Genomic DNA, 8,277 nt, shown 5'->3' with positions numbered 1-8,277 from the left:
GCCGTTACAGGAATTTTATCAGGAAAAACTTAACCGTTGGGTAATATTACCAATAATAAAGTTATCTCCTCATTTTTCCGTCCTGGCACACTGCAAATGAGGAGATAAGGGGCAATAGTTAGGCCTGGAAATCCGCAGACCTTCCTGATCAATATCTCACCTGAACCTGACTAACAGGCTGTCAGGGTGTCAGGCTATCAAGGCACATGAAGATAGGCGCCAGGTCGTGGAGAGGACAACGGTTAAAATATCAGGACGATATTAGACCATATACGAGTATAATAAAGGAATTATATACGCAGCATTAAGTGTGAAGATCACGCAGTAAATGCAGTAATTAAGGGAGGAATAATTACAAATTATTACTGGCAATTATGGAGAATATTCTGCCTATAATACCGGATCAAGCAGCCGTTCAGGAAAGAAGACTATATAAGAAATACTTTGAAGATACTAGAAGATATATTATTCATACGCAAGAAGGAGCATACACAATACTTAGAGAAATACAAAGATTGTCATAATCATATAATTATTCTCCCAAATAACATAGTGAAATCCTCTCCTGGCTTGGTGTCCGTGGTTTTTTCCCATTCAAGGGTTTTCCACGTACAAAATTTCTTGTCTTATTGTTATTATTGTCATTTTATTTACAGCTTATTATTGTACCCAGACGACCTGACCAACAGACTACCTAGAGCTAGTTAACCTTACACAACTCTACCCTGACCTGATTTCGGCTTGCGCAAAATCCACACAAAACACTTGTCATCCTACAAATCAATTCTGGGCAGACCATGGATTCATAATGTCAAAGCTGTGCCATCGATCTATCACCAGTGTATTAAGATACCAATGGATTGGGGCATAGCCACAATCAAAGGGGATCACAAGACAGCCCAAGAATGCTATACAACAGCCTTGCAACCCTCAAAGGCAGGTAAGCCCCTCGCATAGCAATTACCATACCCTGTGAGGAGTACCTATGTGGCACCTCCCAGAATGGAAACAGATCAGGTAATCCTAGACCCGGAGTACCCTGACAGGTATGTTTTAGTAGGCTCTGATGCTCCAGATTATGTCAGGCCAGAACTGGTAAAATTCCTTAAAAATAAATCATCTTGGTTTCCTTGGTCTCATTTTGATATGACCGGAATTAGTGCTGATATAATTATACACAAACTTAATATTGATCCATCTTTTAAGCTTGTCCAACAGAAAAGACGAAAATTTAAAGCTGAAAGAAATGCAATAATCAACGAGGAAGTGGAAAAAATCCTGGATATGGAAATGATCAGAGAAGTAATGTACCCTGAGTGGCTGGCTAACGTGGTTGTTGTGCAGAAGAAGAATGGAAAATGGAGAGTCTGTGTAGATTACACTGACCTGAACAAAGCTTGCCCTAAAGACCCTTTCCCTTGTCTCATATTGATGCCATGGTAGATACAACAGCAGGACATGAGATGCTAACATTCATGGATGCCTCTAGTGGATTCAATCAAATAAAAATGCACCCTGCTGACCAGGAGAGTACTGCATTCATTACAGACCGAAGTGATGCGTGTATTTTATATAAGGTTATTACCTCATTTTTACACGCATTTCTGTACTATTTATGTAGCATCTAGCTACAAATACCCCCGAATGGTCTACTTTGGTTTGTCTTGTGTAAATTGCAGGTACGGACTAGAAAGAAGATAAATTGAGCCTAAACTTATCTCATTTGCTTTAATTTGTGGGAAATAAGGAATCGGACTTGGAATTTATTACTGTGAAGACGCGTGAGTTGATTTCGGAAGGTGTCAAGGTGTCTTACGTGCTAATATAGCTCGATCGACCACTTTTCACTCAATCGAATGCTTTATCCTTTGAAGATTCACTCGATCGAGTTGTTTTGATACGCGATCGAGATGGCTAATATCAGAAGTCCTCGATCGAGCCCTAATTCTGTTCGATCGAGAAGAATTGCCAGTTGTGTGTTCGATCGAGTGGTTTTATTCCACTCGATTGAGAGGTTTCATCCTGTAATCGCGTTTTTTGCCTTATTTCGAGTGGGCTTTGTAATTAGGATTTATATTAGGTTAAGTAGGACGTGTGTGACGACTACTTCATCATCTCCTAGACTACGATACTCTCTCCTCCTCTCTACTCTCTCATACTCTTACTCTTACTTTTGGAACTATTGCTCGGAATTGAATCTGGTAATCGGTATCACTACTCTCTTTTATTTCTTAATCCTAATTCCTTTATTGTTCTTTATTTCTTCTCTTTCTTTATTTACCATTGCTTTATTTCAATCTCTTCGTTGCATTATTACGATGTTTAATTTCTCCTTTTTATGTATGATTGTTGTTAATTCAATAATAATGCATAGCTAATTTCCTTTGCTAAGACTTAGAGAATCCATGATTATGAAGGAATTGTAAATCGAAATATTAGGTCTAATGCTTGGGTAGTTTATGTTATTAATCGCTACATTTAATTGTTTCTGTCTAATTGAGTCGACGCAATTAGTCCTCAAATCGCAATAAACCTTGACCTAGATCGGAAGATTGGAAAGGGTGAGACTTGTAGCGAATATTTGGGCACATAGTGAGGGCGGAAGCTAAGCTATTTGTGCTTTATGGCGAATTGAGACCGAAAGGAGATATTCACTGCCCCATAGACCGTATTTGCATTGACCTGAGACCTAGATTGCTTGACTGAATAATCATGGTGAACCGACTGTCTTAGCTATTCTCTCTCTATTTGCTTAATCTTTATTCCTTTGTTTTACCTCTCTTTCTTAATCTCATTAGATTAGAAAAAACAATTCAAACCCCCAGAAATTGGTTACCTTGACGGACTTAATTAAAGCTGACATTTTCCCATCTCTCTGTGGAGATCGACCCTACTTACTGCTAGCTTCTGTTAGTGTATCTAGGTTTTATTTTTGGTACCTCACGACGGTATCAAATTTTGGCGCCGTTGCTGGGGAGGCAACTATTTTATTTACTTGTTTCTTTTTGTCTGTCTCTAGCCTCAAGGAATTTATTCCTTGAGGCAGTTCTTACCTTTTTTCTTAAGTGTTGTTTTGATAGGCCCTACAGGTCCTACCTAGACAGTTCTACGTAAAAGATCATTAGAGGGAACGCTTGAGTACCTTTGATCTTCTACCTATATTCCATCCTATGGCGCAGCAGGTGGTTTTCTGTGAGAGATGTGGTGCTGCGGGCCACAATGTTGTTATCTGTCTAGCGAGAAATGACCGTGTCAAAATTTGGCGCGACGAAGTCTATGCGTTTAGGCAGCATAGACAAGCTAGTCACTCCATTGCAAATGTGCCGCCACATCCGTTCCAACAATGAGGCTATCAAAAGCCTCTATTCGTATGGCCACCGTAACAACAAGCTCCTCCTCCTGATAAACAGAAAGAAGAGATTGCTGAACTGAAATCTTTGGTGAAGACACTTGCACTTCAATTGCAAGAACGTGATAGATTTAATGACGCTCAAATCTATGAGCTTGAGTCTCAAATAGCTCAGTTAGCTGCTGAGACGAACTTTAGGCACGCAGAGAGTGGTCTTTCCCATGAAGGACCCGAGTTGCCTATCGATATCGATGATTTATATGGCTCGGAGTACGAAGATCTATCTGAAAACGAAGCATCATACGAGGATTTCTGCGCTGCACAGCAATAAACACTCGATCGAACTAGTTATAGTGTTAGATCGAGTGAAATATTTGATGAAGTTTTCGATCGAACAGAGTTATCCACTCGATCAAACAGCTATTATGAGGAAGATCTCATCGAGCAGATCTCTGTGTTAGATCGAGTGATATTCAAGAGTAAAGCTTTCGATCGAGTTCCATCTTTTCTCGATCGACCATAATGGCCACGGAGAGCAATGATATGTCATATTGGTTCGTTTTGGATGACGATTTTGATGAAGACAATGGCTATGGTGAATCCCCCATTTTCAAAGCCGAGCTGGATGCCTTGGAGGCTTCGATTTACGGGATAGAACCCATAGAGAAGGGGAATGAGAAGGTAGCTGAGTCCAGAAATGTTCCTAGCACGGTAGAGGTAATACATTCTTTTATCAATGATTCCGACATTAGGAGCGACCAACCTGAGGTAATTAGCGATCATTTTATTATTATTGCTATAAATAGTACAATACCTCACATGACTTATGCTTTATATTTTAATACTCCACCCCGTCTCGGTTGGATAAATAATTTAATAAAGTTTCACCATGTTTGTCATCGGAAATTTGTTAGGCCGAGATGGTACTTTATATTGCTTTCATTTGGTCCTTTTTATATTTTGGTGCTACTTATGCTCTTGTGTAGCACATGCGCAGATTTATGATCTACTACTAAGAGCTTTGAGCTGTTTTGACTGGGCTCAATTGGACTGGTTGTTGAAGAAAAGATGGTCGAGCTGGGACCTGTCTGAAACTAGCGTTGTCCGGGAGGCAACCCGAAGTTTAATTTTTAGTTGATTTTCGAACATTTTAGTTTTGTTGTGTGTGTAATAAATGGTTTTCAAACCATAGACTGTGAAGGACTTAGGCTTGGTTTTTGGTCGACATTTGTCTATAGTGATGCTGTTATGCAGCTGTTCGTGACCTCCCATGTTGCTTGCTGGTTTGGGGAGGTCCCTACTTCGCGTAATCTTGTAAGTTTTCTACAGCTTCACTCTTCTTTTTAGTTTGCATTTCCCTTCCCTATTTTTGAGTACAATGAGGGCATTGTACGGTTTGGTTTGGGGAGGTTTTGCATCCATATCTGTGTCTGCATTTACGTTTTTATTGCATTTCTGTTGTCACGTTTAATTTCTGTATGCATTGTTGTTTATTTTTATAAAATTCAAAAATCTCATAATAATTAAAAATTTCTAAAAAATCAAAAAATTTCACGTTTACTTTAGCATATAGGTTGAGTCGGAATGGTGGATTTCAATGATGAAATTGCACTATTATTTGTCCTTTTGCTTAAGCCTTACAGTAAATTGATATCTTATTAGCTTTGTCTTGTTGCATATCTATGAGTTAATGTTGAAATTTAGCTGAACAAATAGACTTGACCTGAAAATTTTGGCGAACTACTTATAATTTCTAAGATTTAGAGCCTTATAAACTGGTGTCATTTATGACCAGTTTCATATAGAATTGTGAGTAGTTACCCCTTGCATAACATGTTCATTAATTTGCATGTATATGAAATTTAATTGCTTTTTGCCTACATACATTCGGGTTAGTGGTTGGTGTCACATGTAGGGAGGCGCTTACATTCCCCTTTTCTTTCTTTTTTACCCATTTAACTCCACATTCGCCAAATTTGCCTGTTGACCCTTAACTACATCCAAATTTAGCCTGCCTTGTCAAGCTAGTTTAGATTGTTTTATGGTATATTGTTTATTGTGCAAAGTTTGGTTTGTATTGTATTATCAGGAGTTGGTTATTTATGGAAAAGGAGGATGAGAAAAAAAAATTTGAAAAAAGAAAAAAAAAAGAGGAAAAAAGAAAAAAACAAAAACAAAAAGAAACGTGAAAGGAAAGAAAAGAAAAAAAAAAGAAAAACAGACCGTGTAAAAAGAAAAATTCGTTTGTGACGGTCTTACTGCTATACTTTACCTATATCTTTTGAGGAGTTGTGTTGGTTCAGTGAGTTTTTGTGCCATATGAAGGGTACTTGAGTTTGATTTATAATTGTTTAGGAATTGAATGTTGTTATATGGTATTATTTAGGTGCTAGCTTGACGCTTTACCTCCACATTTTTCATACTCGTTTTGCTTTTTCTTACCCATTGCCTCACTTTTCCATAAATTTTGTAAGCCCTCGGCTGTGACTGACCTTGTTTGGTTGGAATGTATGTGTGGTGATTAGAATTGTCTATCATATTAGGTTGCATGCATGTTTATGTGGGTTGTAGTCTAGGTGAGCGACTTCTTTCTCTTTCTCTCTTACATTTAATTGCTCACCCTTTTCTTCATGTGAGAAGAGTGACCCGTGAGAGTCCATCATCAAAGGTCTTGCAAGGTCGACGGTTCAGCTTTATTATAAACATCTCATAACTCGTTTGCATTTGACAGTTTTTGCTATAAGTGTTAGTTTGTTGCATTAAATTGGTTTATGTGGACAATTTCTAGCTAGCTCTGAGTTTTCTTTTCCGTTCCATTAGTTAGTTGCATTTAGTTTGCTTGGGGACAAGCAAAGTTCTGGTTTGGGGAAGTTTGATGCGTGGTTTTTATATAGACTTATTGTACCATATTTGCACGCATCTCTATGCATATTTAGTAGTGTTTAGCTACAAATGTCCCTCGAATTGTCTACTTTGGTTTCTCTTGTATTATTTGCAGGTATGAACTGAAAAGGAGCATAATCAAGCTAAATACATGTCCCTATGCATGCATTTAGGAGATGAGTTGAGTCGGAGCTTGAAAACTACTAATTGTGATGCGCAAAGAAGTAAGATAGCTAGGCGAGCAAAGGAAGAACATTTAATTACTAGTGCCTACTTTGAAGAGCCATATCTCGAGTTATACAAATGATTTTCAGGTTATTCCAATTGGAGATGAAATCTTGCCTCATAGATTTCTAACGACACAGGAAACGCTCTGTTTACCCAAGTAACGAAGAAAAGGCAGCCTTTTGAAGTTAAGTGCGCGAAGCAGGAATTGTGCGCTGGAAAGTACTCGATCGAGTACTATCTTATTCGATCGAGTAATTATTGTGTTCGATCGAATGGATTATTTTTATAGTGTTCGATCGATTACCTAAAGTCCTCGATCGAGGGGTTTTAGCTTGGATTTGTTCGATCGAGTGATATAAAAGTCCTCGATCGAGTATTTAGTTGTTGGACGCGGGGTTTTTAGCTTAAGTTCGTGTTTTAGGTTTAGTAATTGTCTTTCCTATAAATAGGAAGGACGTCATTAGGTTTAAACTCTCTTCTTCTCTCATTTTTTCTCCCTTTTCTCTGTTGGACGTTGCTCTTGTTCTCTAATTCCGGATCTTATCTTTGTAATCCTTCTTCACTCTTTATACTTAATTTAATTCTTCTTGTCTTCTCTTAATTGCTCGTTTCTTTAATCTTTCTATTATGTCTTCTACTAGTTTATTCAATGTTTTTATTATTTATGTCATTAATAGCATGAGTAGCTAAATTCCCTTATGTTAGGATTAGGGTAGCCATGGTAGTGAATTGACGATGTTGTGAATAGGTTAGATGATTGATTGTGAGAACTAATTTATGACAATATAACTGTAATCTTTTAGTTGTGAGTGCACGCTTCTAAACCCATTAAATTGGTTAAATTCAATCCTAGATCGGAAGATTGGAATGAACAGACCTGTTATGAACAGTAGACTACACTAATGAGGACGGAAGTTAAGTTGGATGTAATCTTGGGTGGATAGCGGACCGGAAGGACCTTTCCCTTGCTCTTCTCATAGTAGATCGTCTGAACTATTTATGACTGAATTAGTAAACTGCCATGGTGAACCAAATTCCTAGCATACCTCTCTTTATTTCCTCTCAAACCTTACTTTTATGAGTTTAGTTTATTCAACTCAAACCCCCTATCTTGTGACCTCGGATGGACTAAGTTAACAAGTAGATAGTGACCGCCTCCCTGTGGAGATCGACCCTACTTACTGCTAGCTTCTGTTAGTGTATATAGGTATTTATTTTTGGTACTAAACGACGGTATCAAATTTTGGCGCCGTTGCCGGGGAGGTGGCGTAATTTTGTTGCTTTATTTAAGTTTGTCTCCCGTCTCAAGGAATTTATTCCTTGAGACTGATTTCATATTTTTGCAAGTTCTTGATTATTTTTGCAGGATATCTATTCTAGAAGAGAACATTGTCGTACCCGCTTCACTATAAATTCTATCTGCTAGAATGCCGAATATAGCCAGTCATTCAGAGCCTACGGTGGATTCCCTTCCAAAAGGTTTCCTATTACCCACTGCTGACTCAGGAACCTTTGGAATCCACCTATCTTACATACAACTGGCCGAGAGAAATCTCTTCAGGGGGGTACCTAGAGAAGACCCGTGCAAGCATATAGAATTATTTAGAGAATACTGTTCCACCATTCCTCTTGCTACTAGGGTGACACAAGACAGAGTGAAGGGAGTCCTTTTCCTTTTTTCTTTGACTGATAATGCACGGGAATGGTTGAGAGATTTAGATAGGGAAGCTGCCGGTGTGACCGACTGGAATTCCCCTGACTTGGCCTTTTACAGGCGATATTTTCCACCACAGCGCACTAATGCATTGAGTGCTCAA

Source organism: Silene latifolia, chromosome 1 (genome assembly GCF_048544455.1).
Source record: "Silene latifolia isolate original U9 population chromosome 1, ASM4854445v1, whole genome shotgun sequence".
Taxonomy (NCBI): domain Eukaryota; kingdom Viridiplantae; phylum Streptophyta; class Magnoliopsida; order Caryophyllales; family Caryophyllaceae; genus Silene; species Silene latifolia.
Note: the sequence above shows the minus strand (reverse complement) of the source record.